This window comes from Eriocheir sinensis, unplaced genomic scaffold (genome assembly GCF_024679095.1).
Source record: "Eriocheir sinensis breed Jianghai 21 unplaced genomic scaffold, ASM2467909v1 Scaffold709, whole genome shotgun sequence".
Lineage (NCBI taxonomy): Eukaryota > Metazoa > Arthropoda > Malacostraca > Decapoda > Varunidae > Eriocheir > Eriocheir sinensis.
The window spans coordinates 126,255-149,514 of record NW_026112064.1 but is presented as its reverse complement, the minus strand read 5'-3'; the positions used below and the strand labels follow the sequence as shown (position 1 = coordinate 149,514).

The 23,260-nt window shown below is 42.0% G+C and overlaps 1 protein-coding gene across 1 annotated transcript in view; it reads left to right on the top strand.

The window, feature by feature from the left end:
• The first annotated feature begins 9,921 nt into the window (after nucleotides 1–9,921).
• LOC126994048 (uncharacterized) overlaps nucleotides 9,922–23,260 on the top strand; it is a 118,470-nt gene continuing 105,131 nt past the window's right edge. Inside the window, exon 1 of the mRNA XM_050853287.1 lies at nucleotides 9,922–10,081. The gene's annotated coding sequence lies outside the window, so the exon portion shown is untranslated. The remainder of the gene's footprint in view (nucleotides 10,082–23,260) is intronic.

Genomic DNA, 23,260 nt, shown 5'->3' with positions numbered 1-23,260 from the left:
GACTCAATAACCGCATTAGTAAATTTGCAGACGACACAAAGATTGGCAACTCGGTTCTCACTGACGAAGACAGGCAAAAGCCTCAAGAGGATTTGCACAAAATTTCAGCTTGGTCGGATAGATGGAGATGCCCTTTAACGTAGACAAGTGCCAGGTCCTTCAAGTTGGAACGAGGAATAAGAAGTTCGAATACGAAATGCGCGGCGTTAAACTCAAAGCGTTCAAAGCGTCAAAGACTTGGGTGTCAAAGTCGCGTCAAACCACAAAGTCTAACAGCAATTCAGCGATGCAGCCCATAAATAGAACAGAATTTTGGTATTCAATAAAAGAAACTTTGTATTCAAGAATAAAGATGTAATACTCCGCTCTACAACAGTTTAGTCAGACCCCACTTGGAATATGCGGTACAGTTTTGGTCTCCCCACCATGCAAAGGATGTTGCTAAATTAGAAGGTGTTCAGCGTCAAGCAACGAAAATGATCCTTCCTTGCGCAACAAATCCCACGAAGAAAGGCTTTCACCCTTAACACATTCTCTCTTGAGAAACGTCGCCTCCGAGGAAAACTGATCGAATGTTTTAAAATACTTAATGGTTTCACGAATGTAGACAGATCAACATTGTTTATGATCGATGACACTTGCGCACGAGGAACAATGGCGTAAAACTCAGATGTAGACAAGTAAATTCAGACTGCACCAAATTTTTCTTCACCAACGTTGTAGTGAGAGAATGGAATAAGCTTCCACCGTCAGTGGTCCAGTGTAACACGATTGACTCCTTCAAAAATAAGCTCGACCGTCACTTTAGCCAACCATATCAACTAGAGTAAAATGCAACGTTTTGGAGTCTTCTGATTAATGTAAAATCACTTAGGTTTAAGGACAGACCACCAAGTCTGGACTATGGGGTCTGTGTGGTCTTGATTTTCTATGTAAATCTGTAAATCTGTATTTCCTGCCTACCTTCCAGAACTCTTTCATGAGGAGTGTATCAGTTACCTCTCCTCCCGAAATTGACCTATCTTTCGGCCACCTCTAACTCTTTTTAGGAGCAGTGAGTAGCTGATTTTTTTTACATTTGTTATCTTTTTGTTATGCCCTTGAACTGATTCCTTGCTGTAAAAATATATATATATATATATATATATATATATATATATATATATATATATATATATATATATATATATATATATATATATATATATATATATATATATATATATATATATATATATATATATATATATATATATATATATATATATATATATATATATATATATATATATATATATATATATATATATATATATATATATATATATATATATATATATATATATATATATATATATATATATATATATATATATATATATATATATATATATATATATATATATATATATATATATATATATATATATATATATATATATATATATATATATATATATATATATATATATATATATATGTATATATATACACAGTACAGAGAGAAACTCAAGGTCAAAAAAAAGTAGATATAAATAAAAAAAAAAGCCCGTCAACCCTTGGTCCCATATAGTGATAAAGGTAATGCGATGAGCATTATAGGGATTATAGGGATTATAGGGATGAGGCAGCAATAGAAAGACACGTGCAACTGGGCTGCGGGATGGGGGGAGGCATGCAGTTAGCAAGTTGAGAAGAGCATTCAGCATGAAAATATCGATAGAAGTTAGAAAGAGATGCAACATGGCGGCGGAATTTAAGAGGTAGAAGTCTGTCATTAAGAGGAGGAGAGCTGATGAGACGTAGAGCCTTTGGCTCCACTCTGTCCAGACGAGCTGTTTGAGTGGATCCCCCTTACACGTGAGATGAATACTCCACATGATTGCGGACAAGGCTCATACATGTATATATGGAAAGCATCTGTGCAGGGGAGAAGAACTGGCTGGCAGAGACGATACAGAACGCCCAACCTCGAGGGAGCTGATTTTATAAGTGAGGATATGTGAGATTTTGAGCTATGGATAGACCGAGGGTATTTAGCGTTGAAGAAGATGACAGCTTAGTGTTGTCGAAGAATAGGGGATAGGTATTTGGAAGATTGTGTCGAGTTGATAGGTGGAGAAATTGGGTTTTTGAGGCATTGAAGCAAGGATACAAGGTTACTTTTACCCCAATCGGAAATGATAGCATGGTCTGAGGCTAGGCGTTCTGCAGCCTCCAGTCTGGAGTCATGTATGTGTCATGTTGAGAGGGCCTTCTGTTGAAAAAGTTGAATAATGCAGACTGGAGTCGTCAGCGTATGAGTGGATAGGACAGTTTGTTATAGAAAGATCACTGATGAATAACAGGAAGAGAGTGGGTGATAGGACAGAGCGCTGTGGAACACCACTGTTGATAGGTTTAGGGGAAGAACAGTGACCGTCTACCACCGCAGAGATAGAACGGCCGGAAAGGAAACTATAGATAAAGGAACACAGAGATGGATAGAATCCGAAAGAGGGCAGTTAAGAATGCAAAGACTTGTGCCAGATTCTATCGAAAGCTTTCGATATGTCTAGCACAACTGAGAAAGTTTCACTGAAACGGCTAAGAGAGGATGAAGAGAGGAATAGTGAGGAACTAACTAACTAAATGTAGGATAGAATAGGGGGGGTGAAAGAAGTAGGGCTAAGAGTAAGGTAAGTTTTGTAAGTTAGACGAAGTAAAGTAAGAGGTGAAAAGTTGGCGGGCTGTCCGCCTTGCTTGGTCAGTTACATATTCAGTTGTAAAGTTTTTCCGCTCTCCTCTTGTTGTTACTTTTTTGTGTTTATTTATTTGTTCTGTGCTTTCAAATGTGTTTTAGGACGTGTATTTCTTTAGTGGTGGTCTTCTGTCAAGAATGTTTCTTGTCTTTTGGAACCATGTGCGGTTTTTGTGACTTTCATAGTTATCTAAAAGGTTAGTGAACTGTAGACTTCGTAGATATATCATTTTTTGTGAATGTTTTCTCTGCTTCGGCTTGTATAAGTAGTAGTTTATTGGTTCAATTTTTGCATCCTCATGCAGAGTTTTGGTAGTTTTATTAGAGGGAAATCTTTCGTTGTTTGCAGAACTGTAAGGCCTGGTTTAGAACTTTATACAGTTTCATTTTGCTTGTATCACTTATTGTTATTAATGGTATAGGTAGTGTAGGAAGTATAGATCCTTTGAAAAGGTGTAGCTTGATTTTTGTTGGCATCGTTTTTGAATTTGTATAGTTCTGATAATCTGCTCCCATTGTTTTGTTATTTATTTCCTTTATAATGTGCTGGTCAGTTTCTGTTCGGTTTATTGTTAGCCCAAGAACTTTGCCTTTTCTGTCATATTCTATCGGTGTTCCTTCTATTATGTTATTTTCTTCTTTACTGCTAGTGGTACTATTTAAATTGATCTTGCTCTGCTTTTTATTTTCCATTTCCTCTCGTAATTATTAATTTTTTCGATTTCATTCTTCGTTCTGCTTGCCATCAGTGTTCTAGATTTGCCTGCATAGCAGATTATCTTGGTGATGTCGTCTGCGTATTGGATCGTGGTGCAGTCAACGGACGGTTCGGAGGGGTCATATGTTTATATATATACAATGTTGGTGAGAGCCCGATTCCCTGAGGCACACCAACCGTTAGTGGAAATGGAGGGCCTGTGTAGTTATTTACTTTAATTTTAGCTTTTCTGTTGATTACAAATTTGTTGATGACAATCTTAGAAATATCAGGGAGCTCCAAGTGGGCTATCTTGAATTGCAGTCCTTCTATTCATACTTTATCAAATGCTTTACTCACATCTCTTAAAACAAGGAAACATTCCGGGCCGTGTGGTGAGCTGCTGCCTCATGGATTGCCGTTAGTGCTGTGTCTGTATCTCTGTTGTTCCTAAAACCGTGGTGAAAATATTTTAAGATGTTCTTTGATTTCTGTACCTTCCTTAATAACCTGGTGTTGATTTTTTCTTGAACCTTGCCAGTTACTTCCAGTAGTGAAATAGGTCTTAATTGATTGGGTTTAAAGTATTTATCTGTCTTTTCCTTAGGGATTAATTTGATGATTGCTATTTTAAACTTATCAGGGGAGTAACCCATAGATATAGTGTGGTTGAAAACCTACTGAAGTTATGTCTTCTGGAAGGTTAGTCAGTATGATCTTGTTTATATTTGTCTCCCCTGGAGTGCTATTTTTAAATGCTTTTATGGTTCTCATAACTTCGTCAAGTGATGCGAGGGTGTATGTTAGATCCCTCCCCCTCAGTCTGCCTATGTCGGACAGGTGGTGTGGTCTGCCCGCGCTCTCGTTTGTTCTGAGATAGTGTGTAACTTCATTTTCGGTTTCTCTGTCATATGAAGCGTTTTCTTCAGGTGTAATTTTAAATTTACATAGACTGGACACAGCATCAATCTAAAAAAAAAAGAAATTAATTTAATGTTGGCGTTAGAACAGATGCGTTATTTGCTGTAACTTGCTTTGACAACTGCAGTTCCACTGCTAAGTCTAATTATTTTACTTTTCTGTTTGCATTTCTAGATAGACGCAGAGACCAGGCAACAAAGGACATACTCAGAGATATGTGATCTGGTACCGCGATTGTCGGTCATTTCTAGCGGCAGCAGGAGGGCGCAGGTGACCGGATGATCTACTATTCCCACAACGACATAGACTACCCGCTATGGTTTCTGCTCACTGCATCAAAAAGCGGAGCCGCGTTTGTGCGGCCATCCCCGACTTATGAAAACACGAAAGGTATGCAAAAAAGCAAGTCACTGCCCTCTCGTCTCGATAGAGAGGCTGCAAACCACGACCGAGAGTTGCTTAATAGACCATGAAAAACCTAAGTTGCATCGTATGTCCCATTCAGAAATATATCTTGGTCCGAGACACTGCTCACGGATTCGAAATCGCGATCAAGTGCAACATGACTAGCTATGGCGAAGTCTTACATCCATTTAAAAAAAAATTTAAGATGTAAAGAAAAGTTCTTAAAAAAAATGCAGAATAAGCAATAAGCTATGCTTAAGAAAGAATCGTTTGCCCATACAATATACTCTAAATTATATTTATATCCATATATCTATATCTATCTTAGTTATATATATATATATATATATATATATATATATATATATATATATATAAATATATATATATATATATATATATATATATATATATATATATATATATATATATATATATATATATATATATATATATATATATATATATATATATATATATATATATATATATATATATATATATATATACATATATATATATATATATATATATATATATATATATATATATATATATATATTTATATATATATATATATATATTTTTTTATTTTACAACAAAGGAGGTGCAGTCTATACAAAAAAGAAATAATAAAAAGCTACTGCTGTCTCTAAAAAAAGAGGTAGCCGAAAGTAAGATCAAATACGGGAGGAGAGGTGTTCTGATACCCTCCTCTTGAAAGAGTAAAGTCAGGCAGGAGGAAATACAGATGATGGAAGATTGTCTCCAGAGTTTACCAGCGAGGGATGAAAGAGAATGCTGATGTTACATTCTTGCATAAGGGTTTGGACAGTATAGGATGAGCTTGAGTAGAAAGTCAGTGCAAGAAGTGGGCTGCGGGAGAGGGGGAGGTACAGTTAGCAAGTTCAGAAGATCAGTCAGCGTGGAAATATCGATAGAAGATAGAAGGAGAAGCAACATTGCGGCGGAATTTAAGAGGTAGAAGACTATCAGTATGAGGAGGAGAGCTGATGAGACGAAGAGCCTTGTGCTTCCACTCAGTCCAGAAGAGCTGTGTGGTGGAGCCCCCACATGAGATGCATATCCCATACGAGGGACGGACAAGGCCCTGTATATGGACAGCAACTGTGCAGGGGAGAAGAACTGGCGGAGACGGTACAGAACGCCCAGCCTCGGAGGAAGCTGATTTAGTTAGAGATGAGATATGAAGTTTCCAGTTGAGATTTTGAGTTAAGGATAGACTGAGGATGTTACATGTTGAGGAAAGTGATAGCTGGGTGTTGTCAAAGAATAGGGGATAGTTGTTTGGAAGATTGTGTCGAGTGGATAGGTGGAGATACTGTGTTTTTGAGGCGTTGAAGGACACCAGGTTCTTCTTGCCCCAATCGGAAATAATAGTAATGTGTTAGGCTAAGCGTTCTGCAGCATCCAGCGTTGAGTCGTTAAGTTGTTCCTGTAGGTGGGTCTTCTATTAAAAGAAGTTGAGTAATGCAGAGTGGAATCATCGGCGTAGGAATGGATAGGACAGTTCGTTTGGAAAGAAGATCATCAATGAACAACAGAAAAAGAGTGGGAGATAGGAGAACCCCGTTGTGGGACACGACTGTTAATAGATTTAGGAGAAGAACAGTGACCGTCTACCACGGCAGAAATAGAACGGTCAGAAAGGAAACTGGAGATAAAGGTACAGAGACAAGGATAGAAACCGTAGGAGGGTAGTTTGGAGAGTTAAAGATTTGTGCCAGACCATCAAAAAGCTTTTGATATGTCCAGCGCAACAGCAAAAGTTTCACGGAAACGGCTCAGAGAGGATGACCAAGAGTCAGTTAAGAAGGCTAGGAGATCACCAGGAGAACGCCCCTTATCAGAGAAATTAGAGAGGTGGGGAGGTGCTTTTTGAATCTTCCGGTTATGATTCATTCAAAAGCTTTAGATAGATAAGAGCAAAGCTATAGGACGGTAGTCTGAGGGATTGGAGCGGTCACCCCTTCTAGGCACAGGCTGCTGTATGAGGCATACTTCCAGCAGGAAGGAAAGAAGCTGATGTTGACAGGCAGAGGCGAAAGAGTTTCCCCAGGCAGGGTGACAGCACTGAGGCACAGTTTTTAAGGCCCCTAGGAGGCACTCCATCAGGTCTATAAGCCTTCTGAGGATTGAGGCCAGAGAGGGCATAGAAAACATCATTTTGCAGAATCTTAATAACGGGCATAAAGGAGTCAGAGGGGGGATGAGTAGAAGGAATATACCCAGAATTATCCAGCGTGGAGTTTTAGAAAAGTTTGAGAGAAGAGTTCAGCCTTAGAGATAGATGAGACGGCAGTGTTGCTGTCAGGACTGAGGAGTGGAGGGAAAGATGAAGAAGTGAAGCTGGAGGAATGTTTTATTACTAGATGCCAGAAGTCACTGGAAGAGTTAGAGAAAGCAAGGTTTTGCATTTTCTATTGATGAAAGAATTTTGGTTAGTCGGAGAATAGATTTGGCACGATTTCTGGGCAGAAATGTAAAGTTCATAATTAGCATTAGTTTGAAAGGCTCTGGCACTTTTGTGAGCTACCTCTCATCATTGACAGCACGAGAACAAGCGGATTAAACCAAAGGCTTTTAGCGTGAGGAGTAGAGAAAGAACGAGGAATGTATGCCTCATTCCAGATAATCACCTCTGTGATGCGCTGAGCACACAGAGGGGTCACTATCCCGAAGCAATAATCATTCCACGGAAATCGGAAAAAGTACATCCTCAGGTCGTCCCACCGAGCTGAAGCAAAATGCCAGAAGCATCGCCTCTTCGGTGGGTCCAGAGGGAGTACAGGAGCGATAGTACAGGATGCAGAAAGAAGATTGTGATCGGAGGAGCCTAACGGAGAGACCAGTTTGACAGAATAAGCAGGCGGTTTGAGGTAAGGAAGAGGTCTAGAATGTTGTATGGTCTCCAAGACGGTCGGGAATACGTGTAGGGTGCTGGACCAACTGCTCTAGGTCGTTAAGGATAGCAGTTGTAGGCTTGTTCACCAGGATGGTCAGTGAAAGAGGATGAAAAGCCAAAAGTTGGTGGAAACATTGAAATCTCCTAGGATGGAGATTTCAAAGGAAGGGAGAGTGGGTCAAGATGCTCCAATTTTAGAATTCAAATAGTCAAATAATTTTACATAGTTGGTAGAGTTAGGTGAGATATAAACAGCACAGATGTATTTAGTAATAGAATGACAATGAAGTCTTAGCCAGATTGTGAAAAATTCAGAAGAGTTAAGGTCGTGGCACGAGAGCAAGTGATGTCGTTGCACACGTAGGCGCAACATCCAGCTTTGGATTGAAATTTAGAATAGAGATAGTAGGAGGGAGCAGAGTAGAGACTGCTGTCAGTAACCTACAGAAACCTGTGTCTCTGGTAAGGAAGAGAAGGTGAGGTTTAGAGGAGGAGAGATGATGTTCCACAGAATGAAAATTAGGAGCGAAGACCATGAATGTTGCAGAAATTGAGAAGAAAGAGGTTCGAGGAGTTATCAAGACACCTCTCGGGTCGGCAGCCAGAAGGGAGTCCTCCTGGGGAATTTAGGTCCCCCAGGCGTGGGGACCTCGAGGCTTGGTGTAGGTGCGCCATTTTGAAATTTAATTTCTGTAAGTGTGTATATGCTGTGTGAATGTAGTGTGGTGTAGATAAAGAGAGGATCTGTCTTTAGAGAGCATGCTGAATTACTCTACGGTTTTGGTGAGACAATAGGGAAACGGTTATTGAGGCCATGGGAAGGGTCTTTGGAGGGCTTCAGCCCCTTCACCTCCCATATATACCTCACTGGGAGTGGCTTGCGCCCTGCCTCTAGCAGTAGGTTTCTTCCTACCTAGCTAATATATATATATATATATATATATATATATATATATATATATATATATATATATATATATATATATATATATATATATATATATATATATATATATATATATATATATATATATATATATATATATATATATATATATATATATATATATATATATATATATATATATATATATATATATATATATATATATATATATATATATATATATATATATATATATATATATATATATATATATATATACATATATCGGTTTTTAATATTAATTCTACGGTTTTTAATAGTAATTCTACCGGTTTTTAATAGTAATTCTACCGATACTGCTGCTGTTCCTAACACTATTGAAAATCCCAGTCATTCCCTCCCTGACTTTGAAATCAGTATATATGAGGTTCTGAAAGCGCTGCAGTCACTCAAAACTAACAAAAGTCCAGGACCTGATGAAATATATCCAAAATTACTTAAAGAAATATCAACAGAGATACTTCAGTTATTGGTAAATTATTTGAAACAATCATTCGAGATAAAGCAGTTAACTACCCAGATTGTAATTCGCTAATCCTGGACTCGCAACATGGTTCCCGTAACAACAGATCTTGTTTGTCGAATCTATTAACGTTATATAACGATCATTTTTCAGTCTATGATGTTTCTAAATCACTTGATATTATTTATTTGGACCTCCAGAAGGCGTTTGATAAAGTTCCACACTACAAGTTGCTTAAAAAAATCAAGAAAATAGATATCGGGGTAAGCTTCACGAATAAATCAAGCACTGGCTAAGCATTAGAAAGCAAAGAGTTGTAATAAATGAAATGACCCCTGAGTGGATGCTAGTCACTAGTGGTGTCCCCCAAGGCTCTGTCCTGGAACCCGTTCTCTTCGTCATTTACATCAACGACATTGACCTTGGTCTCAGTAGTTTCGTATATGTCTTCTATTATTATTCTCGTCTATTTTACCATTACAGTACAAACTCATTTTGCACACGTCCTTATTGTTTGGCATCTTCAGAAAATCTTATGCGTGTTGATTCAAAGGCCTCAGTATTTTCTTTCCTTTCCCCAAAACCTGCGCGAAATGCCTATTTATTATTTATTGAAATTAATAACATATTGCAGATATTCATATCGCTTTGTTTAATGAAAACAAAAGGTTGGCAAAACATTGTCCGAAAACAAATATTCAGCCATTTTTTTCTAGAGTAAAATTTCTGGATTGATCACGTTGCTGTGATCTAGCGACGTTTTGTTAATAGTTAAATGTTCCCTAGATGACCTGGTGCACCGCACGCGGCTGGTTGGTGCTCAGTGGGCTGTAATACATGTCGACCTGCTATCCACTGCGGAAGCTGCCTTCTCACTGCTGCCCCCTGACACTCTCAAGAAGATTTGGGTGATCGGTGGCGCTGCTGGAACGTCAGCCATCGACGATTTGGCGGCCCACGATCCTTTGCCACCCGTGACCCAGGTAGGGATGTAGCCCATCCGTCATCGTGCGTCTGTTTGCTAGTGTTTCAGATATCTGTGCGTGTATGTATAGTTTTTAAGTACTGTGATGAGATCAACGCACCATGGATTATTTTCTGTGCAAGAAACACTATCACTACTTACTGCCAGAAGTTGTATATTAGCAACAGTCACTAAAGTCACTGACAGAAAAAAACACTCCAAATGAAGCGCTAAGACACTCGAGGCAGTGCCATCCATGGAGGTCTGCGATTACTGGCTTGACGGCCTACGAAGCGATGCCTCAAGTAAATGTTTCGTGCCTTCTGGAGAAAACTCGTCCAGCAATAGGCAGGCGGTAAGTGTCGTGCCCAACCAGTCGTGCACCACCGATGTATATGCCTGTTGGTGAGGTCTCCTGGTTGAGTGATAGGCAAACGTATGATTGGCGTGATCTTTGAGTAGAGAGGCCCAAGTCCAAGAAACTAAGCGATTCCCGCTCCCTTAGCGGCAATGAGCGATACTTAAACCGAAGCGGAACCGGTTCTTCGGCAGGCACTAATGGCACCGGAACAGTTCCGGTACCGGGTACCAGTACCGCTTAGGTTACGATATTGTTAGCGCTGCCAGTACCATTTGGCCTCACTCCCATCTTCCCGCCACGTTGTTATCTCGCTCGACGTTGTTGCAGCCTCCCTTCCAATTCCATAATTTTATTAGCTTAATTATTTATGCATTTTTTCATGTCATTCTTCTTTGTTATAAGTTTGCTAATACCATCTGTTGTTGATATTCGACTATGAGGCCCTTAATAATAACTATATATGCTGATTTTTTTTCGAAAAAGTGAATTAAGAGAGAGAGAGAGAGAGAGAGAGAGAGAGAGAGAGAGAGAGAGAGAGAGAGAGAGAGAGAGAGAGAGAGAGAGAGAGAGAGAGAGAGAGAGAGAGAGAGAGAGAGAGAGAGAATCTCATTTCTCACCCGCTAACTTCCTTTTCCCTTCCCCTCCCCTTAGTTTTCTCATTTCTATTTGTTTTTCCCTCACCCCAACATTTTTATTTATGTATATTTTCCTTTCCCACTCACACACCTTTCTCTCTATCCTCATTCTTTACATGCCCCTCCTTTCTCCTCCTTTCCTTCTTTCCCTTCCTCTCTCTCTCTCTCTCTCTCTCTCTCTCTCTCTCTCTCCTTTCCCTAGTTTCCTCCCTTCTCACACCCTCAGTCCATTTCCTTCTCATTCACTCTTCCTCTCTCCCTCTCTTGTTCCTACCCTTTTACATTAGATTAACACACACACACACACACACACGATCATTCCGCATCCTCTACCTTCCTCTCCCTTCTCACCGTATCCTTTTCCCTTTCATTTTCTCCTCTCAATCTCTCCATATGTTTTCCTCACTCCTTTTCCTTGTTCTCTTCCTTCTCACAGCCTCTATCTGTATTTTCTTATCACTTGCTCTCTGTTCTTCTCTTCCTCCCTGTCTCCTTCCCTTTGTGTGCAATTCACCATGGCCTGATCACAGGCTGGACTCGTCATCGCCAGCAATTCTACCCCCCTCTGTGTGTGTGTGTGTCATTCTATAGTGCTATGTCTCTAAACGTATTTACACTCACGACCCTTTGAAAAAAAATTGAAACCCACGCGCCCCTGATATCAGCAATTTGTTTTATAATTTTATTACACATCAATTTTTAAACAAAACCGGTCCTGACATGTCCCTGAAAGATACCCCGATGTTCCCTCTCAACACACCAGTGGTAGAGTCTCCGCCTTGCGCATCGGCAGGGTGCTAGGGCGTAGGTTCGAGACCTACCTGGTGCCACGGGGGTGGAAAGGTGGGCTCTTTCCGACACCCTCAGCCCTGTTATTGGGCCTCATCCTTGAAAGAATTGGCATCTCTCTACCATCCGTCTGGGTTAAAAGCGGCATGCACCGCCTTCCTCCCTTGGGGTATATCCTCAACGAAATACCCCCCCCCCAAAAAAAAACACCGGCAGAAACAAACAACACCAACAAAATTAAAACAGAAAACTATCTCGAAACGATAAGCTAAAAAAATATTTTGCCAAGCCGTTTCTAGCAAGGCTTTACGACCCCACCCCCTCAATCCTCCGCATCCCATCAGGGGTTCGCGAACCCCTGCTTTAGACCGGAATGGGACAATTGGGCTCAGCCATTTTAGCGCGGCCGTTTGGGCGCGGCAGTTTGGGCGTCATGGGACAATTGGGCTCAATTCAATATTGTTCGCAGTAAACAAGTAAAAAGAAGCTTAAAACTGCTAAATTAAAAACAGAACTTTTAAAAGTTTTAGTAAGAACTTAAAAACAAACTTTAGAAAGTTTTAAAACTAACTTTATTAAAAATTTAAAACATTAAATAGTTTTAAACACTAAAAATTGTTACGCACCGTTATTCAGTTAGTTTGGTAATTATGAGCAAGGCTCCTCAAGTGTTCGATAGCATCCATCAATTAATTTTCATATAAGAACATAAGAATATAAGAACGCAGGAGTCTGCAAGAGGCCGGTAGGCCTGTACGAGGCAGCTCCTTTGACCCAAAGCTCCCGTGTATCTAACCCCACCTAATATCGCTGTCCATGAATTTATCTAGTCTATTTTTGAATGTGACAATTGTATTGGCACTCACCACGTGACTGCTAAGCCTATTCCACTCATCCACCACCCTGTTAGTAAACCAATTTTTCCTATGTCCCTGTTGAATCTGAATTTATCCAGTTTAAACCCGTTACTTCGTGTCCTAGCCGGTTCTCTTACCAACAAAACCTTATGAATGTCTCCCTTATTAAAGCCCTTCATCCATTTATAAACCTCGATCATGTCTCCACGCACCCTTCGCCTTTCTAGAGAATGCAAGTTTAACTGTTTGAGTCTTTCCTCGTATGGCAAGTTTCTCAACCCCTGAATCATCTTAGTCATCCTCCTCTGCACCGATTCTAACATTTTGATATCCATTCTATAGTAGGGTGACCAGAACTGAACCGCATAGTCAAGATGAGGTCTAACTAATGCTAAATATAGTTTGAGGAAGACTTCGGGGCTTCTGTTCCTTACGCTCCTTGAAATAAATCCCATTACCCTATTAGCTCGATTTCTAGCTTGAATGCATTGTGCCCTTGGACGGAGATCATAGCTCACTAAGACCCCTAAATCCCTCTCGCACCCAGACCTACTTATGAGAGTGTCATTTAAGCAATAGTTATGTGAGGGGTTGTTCCTACCTACACTCAGAATACTACACTTCCCTACATTGAACTCCATCTGCCATTTATCCGCCCAGTCATATAATATGTTGAGTTCACCTTGGAGAATACTAGCGTCCTGATCCGACTCAATTACTCTACCGATCTTGGTATCATCTGCAAATTTACTAACATCACTACTAATTCCTGTGTCTAAGTCATTGATATAAATAATAAACAAAAGTGGACCTAATACCGAACCTTGTGGGACCCCACTCGTAACACATCCCCAGTCAGATCTTTTACCATTGATTTGCACTCTTTGCTTCCTATTGCTAAGCCACGCATTGACCCAGTTCAAAACTTTACCCTCTACTCCGTGAGCCTGTAATTTAAGCAACAGTCGTTGGTGAGGAACTTTGTCAAACGCTTTACTAAAATCAAGATAGATTACATCATAATTTTCATCTCTGTCAACCGCCTCAAATACTTTATTGTAGAAGGAGAAGAGAGATTGGTGAGGCATGACCTACCTTTTGTGAACCCATGCTGCGAGTCGTGAATTAAGCTATGTTTCTCTAAATGCTCCCGAATGTTCCTGGCTATTATGGACTCCAGCATCTTCCCTGTAACCGATGTTAAGCTAAATGGGCGATAGTTTGAAGCAACTGACCTGTCCCCCTTTAAATATCCGCGTCACATTAGCTACTTTCCAGAGGCTCGGCACAGAGCCAGTATTTACCGACATATTAAAGATGTCGGTTAGTGTGTCACTGATTACATCACCTAACTCCTTTAATACCCTCGAAATATCCCGTCAGGACCTGGCGACTTGTTCTTCTTAAGCTTATCTATCTCATCCTGAACTACTTGCCTGGTAATGATTATATCCCTCAATTTATCGCCATCCCCGCCCTCGTACACCTGAACTCTTTCCGGTATAGTCGTTCGATCCTCCTGTGTGAATACTGAAAGGAAGTAGTCGTTCAACAATGTGCTCATATTTTCGTAATTTTCTACTAGCTCCCCTGTGTGTGTTTTCAGCGGTCCAATTTTCTCCCGTGTTTTGTTCTATACATCTGAAAAGCCCTTAGGATTACTTTTCGCCTCATTTGCTACTTTGATCTCATAGTTCTTTTTGCTATCCTGGTGTTTTTCTTAACTAATCTAGATAGTTCGACGTGCCGGTCCTGAGATGTGTTTCCCCATTCTTTATTTTCTGATAAATTCCTTCTTTAACCCAATCTCGTGTTTTAGTCCACGAGTCATCCACTTAGGATCATTGTTTTCTTTTCTAAGTGTTCGCTGTGGTATATGCTGTTCTTGCCCCTCTACTATTACTCTAACTAAATTATTGTAAGACATTTCTACCTGGTTCTCCTGGCTCTTCAATCCGCAGTTCTGGCCCTCATGAATCCTAAATTATCCCAGTTTACCCCTTCAAGATGTCTTCGAAGCCCTCGCAGTTTGCTCTTCTAAAATCTGGCACTAACACTGGGTTTGGTTTGCGGGTTACCGCCCAGTCTAAGCTAAAACGAACCGTTCTGTGATCACTATTTCCTAACTCTCCGCCCACCTCCAACTCACGTAGCAAGTTCCCATTATTGGTTAGGACTAAGTCTAATATATTATCTCCTCTGGTAGGCTCAGTAACTACCTGCTTAAGGAAATTATCTTGTATAACTTCAAGAAAGTCCTCGGCTTCCAGGTCACCCACTAGATCTTTCCAGTCTATATTCCTATAATTAAAGTCCCCCATTACGCAGACATTTCTACTCATACTCGCCCTGCCAATCTCCTGTAGTAATATACTCGTGTCCTGCCTGTTAAGGTTGGGTGGCCTGTATATAACTCCTAGAGTTAGTTTTTCTTTCCCTTTGTAAACGTCCACCCAAGCTGATTCTGAATCCATGTTAGTTTTGACTGAGTTGTTAACTAAACATTTAAGTGAGTCTTTAACATATAGCGCAACTCCACCTCCCTTTCTGCCCCTTCTGTCTTTGTGAAACATCTGATAACCCGTTATTTCAAATTCTGATCTAAGATTTCTATTAGCAGTGTCTATCCATGTCTCAGTGATCGCTATTATGTCAAAATCTTGTTTCTGAGGCTCCTGCTGTTAGTATAGAAGATTCTTAGCCCGTCCTCTGTTACTCCTCTAGAATTACTTTTAAGCTGCTGGTTATATTATGGTAGATGTCCCTCCCATTGTTCCCATTACTCCTCCCCTCGCCTATACTAAAAATCCCTCAGGGTACCAAGTGCTCGCTCAAGGAGTCTGAGAGAGCCTCAACATCCTTGAACGTCAAGTGTATCCGTCACGGGCGTAGAGGCGGCGGTGCCAAAGAAGAGGTCCCAATTGTCGACGAACAGCCACCCATTGCGCTCGCAGTGCTCAGCAAGTCTGCTGTTCACTGCTATCGCCCTGGACAGCCATCCATCGCCAACGCCCCTCCTTGGCAGGACGCCACACACTACTGGCGACCCACCAGCGTCACGTATCCTGCCTAACAATTATCTAAAACGCCTGAGAAGGTCCTCGCTTGGCACACGAGAAACGTCGTTTCCGCCACAGCTGAGAAAGACAATGGGGTTCGATCCCTCGCTTGCCATACACGCCTCAATCCTGTCTGATCCTGCCCCTGGTAAACGCACCCTCGTCCTGTTCTTATCCTTGGATCAAAAATACCTGACAACATAACGAACCTGACTATCACCAACAAAAAGAACCCGACGGGCGGAAGGTGGGCCAGTAGGGGTGGGTGAAGGGGGGAGGGGAGAGAAGGAAGGAGGGAGGACCTGCTGTGAAGAACGAGGAGAAATTGTGGAAGAGGTGGAAGGTGGAAAGGGGGAGGAGGAGGAGGAAGAGGAAGAAGGAGAAAGGGAGGTGAGGTGGTGGAGGAGGAACGGACGAGGAGAGGGAGGGAAGAGGAAAGGGAAGGTAAGGGACAGGTGTTGGAGGAGGGACGAGCGAGGAGGCGGAGGAGAAGGAGGAGAGGAGGAGGAGGAGGAGGAGGTGGGCGGGAAGAGGGGAGAGGGGACGGAAGAGGAAGGCGAGGTGGAGGCGGAGGAGGAGGAGGGGAGGGGAGGAGAGGAGGAGGAGGAGGAGGTGAAAGGGAGAGTGAGGTGGGGAGGAGGGACGGACGAGGAGAGGGAGGAGGAAGAGGGGAAGGAGGTGAAGGACAGGTGTGGGAGGGAGGGACAGCGAAGGCGGAGGACAAGGAGGAGAAAGAGGAGAGGAGGAGGAGGAGGGTGGGCGGGGAGAGGGAGAGGGGACGGGAGGAAGGAGGAGGAGGAGGAGGAGGAGGAGGAAGCAGGAGGATCGGAGATGGTCGAGGAGGAGGAGGAGGATGGGAGGGCTGCTGTGTGGGTGAAGACAATACTAGAGGGAGGAGGACGAGGAAGAAGAGGAAGAGGAAGGAGGAGGAGGCGGGGCTTGTTGCACTGCACTAACCAGTAAGTGTACCTGGGCGGCGAGAGTCGTAGCCCTATTATCTAACTCTATGATCCTCTGATCATCCTTCTGAGTCTTAACGCAGAACCTACAAACGTCCTTGGAAAGAAAGTACTGCTTGGCCATGCGAAGGCCACACCCAGAAGAACGCTTGAGGGACGTCATGGTGAAGATATGGGCGAGGCAAGACGGAAACAATTAGGCGCGTTAAGACGATAACAAAGTACGCAGCTGCGGTGAGGTCGTCAGGTCAAAAATGTGTATCTAGGAAAACAAACCAACAGCTGCTGTGAGGTCGCAGTCAGGTCAATTCCCCGGGGAAAAGGGTGTGTCTCGGGTAAAAAGGCGGGGTTATTTCTACCCACCAAGACAAAACATAGGCCAATGTTAATATACTGAGAAATCACTTATGTAAAGAAGATAATAACTGTGTTCACTAGGTTTGCGCGGAAAGTGGATTATCTAGTGTTTTGTGTGGACTTAGAAATTAACGTAGCTTGGCGCGCCTGATTCACGTAGTCCTATTATCACAGCACAGTAAAGTATCCTAATAATAGAAGGAGAAGAAAACACAAAAGCAATATAAAAAACACAAAAGCAATATAAAACCGTGTTGCACTGGGTTGGCGTTAAAGAATGATGAATTTAGTGTAGATGTGGGAAGCTTAATACACTTGTCCTAGGAGTAACTGTGGATCACTATCTAACTAAGTAAATACTTAATCAGAACACTTAGCGGTCTGTAGTAGAAGGCAGGGTAATCCTCCTGGTTTTGTAGTCCTCCAGTACAGCAGCAGTTCACAGAAGCACAGAACGCCTCACACCGCGAAAGCAGAGGAAAACAGAGGAAAGAGCGAGTTGGCACCACACAGCAGCGGGGCAAAGTCACGTGTGAACCCAAGGAAGGTCACGCGCTGACTGAGGAAGGTCGCGCGCTGACTCAGGAAGGTCGCGCGCTGACTCAGGCGGGATGCTGCATGCCAAGTTCGTATTTCAATCGACGGTGGGCTGCCTCCGCATTATTGTTTGTGAGGTCTTCCCCGTTTAATGTTCTCTGATGGAGGTTCCAAATCTCAGGGCGAAATAAAGGAGTTCGTCTTCCATTTCCTCGTCTGTTCGGACTTCCAACATATGTATCCTCAAACCAGTTTAGTAAATCATAAAGTTCTTGCGGCAGTTTGGTCGCTAGAGCATCCACATATTCATCGATCTTGTTCAGCGGTACAAAGGAAATGGTAATAATCCTTTTGACTTTTAACGCGAAATCTGGATTAGTGTTATACAAATTTGTGAACCCCAAAATAGCTAGATGTTTTTGCCTATTTAGAACTAAATGAAAAAAAAAAACATCCTCTTATTTGAACATCAGGGATTGTGTCTTTCATAGCATTGTGCGCAGCTTGTTCAAAATCACGGACGATTGAACTGGTTTTCAAGATGGGTTCCATTTCTTTCAATAACTCGAACATTCTCATGTATGTGGTGCGTTGCTTGTTAGGCAAGAGAGCATGAACCGTAGGAGTAACTCCATGTTGTTTTTTTTACTATAATTACATAAATCTGAGAAAAGAGGCTGGGAGCACTACTGAATGTACCATCTGCAAACTACATTTCAGATGTTACTAAGTGCTCTAGCCAGCTCTGTCTTTCGAAGATTAATATCCAGTCGTGACCTGCAGAAGCATCATGCGAATGGCTGTTCAGCTCCCTCACTACGTTTCCAGCTTTAGTATGGAGCCATGCTTTGCATCGGTGTTTTTGCTCACAACGCCAAAATTTCACCTCGCTGCCATCTTTACTTTTTATTGTCAAAGACGTTAAAGAATCCGTTATGAGCATTTATTTTCTCTACCACGTTTCGTTAATACGTCCTCATCCATCATATGGTTGTAAGATTTTTTTAGTTTAAGAATATATAACAAGAACAATTGGTTTAGTTAAAAAAATATATAAAAAAGATGGTGAAGAACGAAACACTTGTGACAGTGGACCCTCACCAGCAGACAGCTCAACTAAGGCTAACGACTAACTCGACTCGACTCAGACGTCCTTGGTTGGTAGGAACAAAAGCGCCATCTGTATGTAGCCTGAGCAAACAGCTAAACGAGGAATATAATGTGATGTGATTTTCTCTGTGATGGGCAAAGGAGAAGCAGGAGGATGAGTGGGAGGAGGAGGAGGAAGAGGAAGAGGAAGAGGAAGAGGAGCACCAGTACGGTGTGTAAAAAAGTAGGAAGAGTAATATGGATTAGGGCGCGGCAAGGATAACAATATGTAGGCGGGGCAACGGAGGAGGATTGGAAAGAGGTACAGAAGGTAGGGAGGGATGAAGGGAAATATGGGAAAAATATGAGTACATACCGGTATTGTGTACGAAGCTGTCCCTTTGTATGGAGCTGCCCTCGCGCTAACGGCGTATGCTCAGAAGCGAATGTCTACAAACAAAAACTTGTTGATAGGCACAGCTTTGTTGGGCAAAGTCGAGTCAGACAGCTATACCATACATCTCTCCCATCACCTTCCTCTTACGCGGTGTCCCCTTTCTGTTGGGCACTATAAGTTGACCCCGGGCCCTTCCCTTCCTAGGGGTTGCGTTGATGGGTTTTGCAGACACCTCAACATGGAAATCTTGGTAACTGAAGCATTTTACACGCATTAGTGTGACTATACATATTTTTCGATGTAGAATCACAAATAAAATGGTCGATTAAATGGTAAATATATAGGTATAATTGCGTTAATAGCGTGAGTGCTACGGTTGGCATCCCTGGCAGCCCGGGTTTACACACCTCCACGCAGGCCATGAATCAGGGAGCCACACGTGTCCGCTGCGTGCTACCACTTCTCTGCCCTTCGCTACCATCCCGTCAAGCAAAATGCCGTTTGAAAAGATAACATAAGAACATAAGAACATAGGGAAACTGCAAGAGGCCGAGTGGCCTACACGGGGCAGCTCCAGAATCCCCCCCCACACTACTCACAATGGGGGAGGTGTAGTTTCAGGGGTTACAGGTATAGAGGCTTGATCCTCGTTTACCTTCAGTACGGGCGTACGCTCCAGTACCCTGTTCCCTTACTGCACCCACACCTCACTGCCACCTGTCATCCTCGTCCATGTAGTTATCCAGTTTACTCTTAAAACAAGCTATCGTCCCTGCACTAACTATGTGATTGCTGAGTCTATTCCATTCCCCCACCACCCTATTACTAAACCAATGCTTGCCTATATCTCTCCTAAATCTATACTTTTCTAATTTAAATCCATTACTGCGTCTTCTATCCAGCTGGCTAATTCTCAATACTTTATTTATATCTCCTTTGTTGTAACCCTTGACCCATTTGAATACTTATATCAGATCTCCCCGCACTCTTCGTCTTTCTAGTGAATGCTGCCTCTCTTTCTATCTTCTATCGATATTTCCACGCTGACTGCTCTTCTGAACTTACTAACTGCATGCCTCCCCCCCTCCCGCGGCCCCGCTGCACACGACTTTCTACTCATGCACATCCCTATACTGTCCAAACCCTTATGCAAGAGATAACCAGCATCTTCACTCTTTCATCCCTCACGCTGGTAAAATCTGGAACAATCTTCCTTCATCTGTATTTCCTTCTGCCTATGACTTGAACTCTTTCAAGAGAAGGGTATCAGGACACCTCTCCTCCCGAATTTGACCTTGCTTTTGGCCACCTCTTCTGATTCTTTTATGGGAGCAGCGATTAGCGGGCTTTTTTTATTATTGTTTTCTTTTTTTGTGCCCTTGAGCTGCCTCCTTTGTTGTAAAAAAAAAATGTAAGTTTAGATGTTTCAGCGTATTTTGATATGGGGGTTCCTCAGCCCCTGAATCATCTTGGTCATCCTCCTCTGAACTGATTCTAGCAAGATGATGTCCATTCTGTAGTGTGGGCACCAAAACTGGACAGCATAATCTAAGTGTGCCCTAACTAGCGCTAAATAGAGTCTGAGGATGACCTCTTCACTCCTGTTGGTTACCGTCCTGTCAATAAAGCCTAATAACCTGTTAGCCCTATTCCTCGCAATAATGCATTGCTTCCTTAGTTTTAGGTCAGAGTTCACTAACACTCCCAAATCCCTTTCACACTCTGATCTGCCTATTGCTGTGGAGTCTAAACTATACCCGTGTAATGGGTTGCGTGTTTCTAAACTAAGTACGCTACACTTGGTGATGCTAAAGCTCATCTGCCATTTCTCAGACCAAGCTGACAGTTTGTTGAGATCCTCCTGCAGTGCTCTAGCATCCTTCCCTGTCCTAATAGTGCATCCTATTTTGGTGTCATCTGCAAATTTACCTATGTCACTAGTTATTCCATTGTCTATGTCATTGATGTAGATAATAAATAAAAGCGCAGTAACCCCACTGGTAACAATACCCCATTCGGATTTTTTACCGTTAATGGTAACCCTCTGTTTCCTGTCGCTAATCCACGCCTTAATCCAATCAAATACCTTCCCTCTTATTCCATGAACCCTGACTTTATTTAACAGTCTCTGGTGAGGTACCTTATCGAAGGCCTTACTGAAATCAAGATAAACTACATCATGGTTCTCAGCATTGTCAGCTGTCTCGTATGCTCTATTTTAAAAGGATAAAAGATTAAGATTAATGAGGCACGACTTTCCTTTAATAAACTCATGCTGTGAGTCGTGAATTAGATTATGTCTGTCAATATGGTCCCTAATACTATCAGCTATTATTGACTCAATCATTTTACCGATAACTGACGTCAAACTAATCGGCCTATAGTTTTCCGTAGAAGATTTGTCACTCTTCTTAAATACTGGAATAAAGTGTGCCTGCCTCCATGAAACAGGCACCACCCCTGTGTCTAGTGACTTCCTAAATACTTATGTTAACTGCCCACTGATTTCAGTTTTTCATTCCTTTATTACCCTGGGAAAAAGTTCATCTGGCCCTGGTTCCTTGGTGACTTTAAGTCTATATATCTGTCTAATCACGAGCTCCCTACTTATTTTGATGTCGGTTAACCCTTCCATATCTTCTCCCCTGTAGATCTGTTCTCCCTGAGGTATATCATCTAATCTTTCTTTGGTAAATACAGTTAAGAAATATCTATTTAACGCCTCGCTCATTTCTTCATCTCTATCAATCAGTGATTCTCCTGACTTAACCCTATAAGCTCCGACGTTTTCAAATTTTCGCGCTCGTAACACCTAGTATCGTACTCATTTTTCTGAACAACGCTAACGCTCATGAACAGTAAGTACTGGTACAGAATCAATAGTGTAAAACAATAGTGAATAATGAGTGAAAAGAAACTAGTGGAAAGTAAAAAAGGGTATAAAAAACGGAGGCAACTCTCTTTCCCTCCTTCCCTCCCTCCATCCCTGTCTCCCTCATTACCTCCATTCCTCTCTCCTACCCTCCCTCCCTATGTCGCTTGTCTCAGGTGGTGTAGGAAGAATGTAGACATCTCCACTCGCAAAACAAATGTCGTACACACGCATCATTTATGTATACCTCGCTGTTAATTTTCTTCCTCTTCTTCTTCCTCTTCCTTTTCTTCTTCCTCTTCCTCTTCTTCTTCTTCTTCCTCTTCTTCTTCCTTTTCCTCTTCCTCTTCTTCTTCTTCTTCTTCCTCTTCTTCTTCTTCCTCTTCGTCTTCTTCTTCTTCCTCTTCCTCTTCCTCTTTCTCTTCTTTTTCTTCCTCTTCTTCTTCTTCTTCCTCCACCTCCTCTTCTTCCTCCTCTTCCTCCTCTTCCTCTTCTTCCTCCTCTTCCTCTTCATCCTCCTCTTCCTCCTCTTCTTCCTCCTCTTCCTCTTCCTCTTCCTCTTCTTCTTCCTCTTCCTCTTCTTCTTCCTCCTCTTCCTCTTTTTCCTCCTCTTCCTCCTCTTCCTCCTCTCCCTCCTCTTCTTCCTCTTATTCTTCTTCTTCCCCTTCTTCTTCTGCTTCTTCCTCTTCTTCCTCTTCTTCTTCCTCTTCCTCTTCTTCTTCTTCTTCGTTCCCCTCCTTGATCGAAACGAGACCCCTCGCTCCTACCTAGCTTCCTTCATTCCCGTGTTGGCTGCTCTGGACAGCTGCACCGGGTGAACAGAACAATGATCTAGCACAAGACTATTTTATAGTGAACACAGAAATATGATATAGACAGTGCCTATTGCAGTGATTAACTGAATGTTGCCAGAGGTCATCATATACAAAGTACCAAGTGCCTGCATGTCATTGTAGTGAGGTCAACAAACTAAGCAGTAACAAGAAAAAAACAGTTGAGTGAACACACAAACAACACCAGTGAAACACTACAGCAACTCCATCATAAGCAGTGTGTGTGTATTCCACTACCATGGCCAATACCAGACGAGGAGCGGCTCAAGGTCTCAGACAACTACGGGCCAACTCACAAACAACACCGAATCAAACCCCAACGAGCCGTTCCGCTACAGCATCTGCCGCTGGTGCCCAACCCAACCTTGTGGACAGTGAACTAGGTGACATGATGATTGGCCTCTCGGAAGAATCAAAGGCGCTGGTCAAAATTATAAAAGTGATCATCACAAA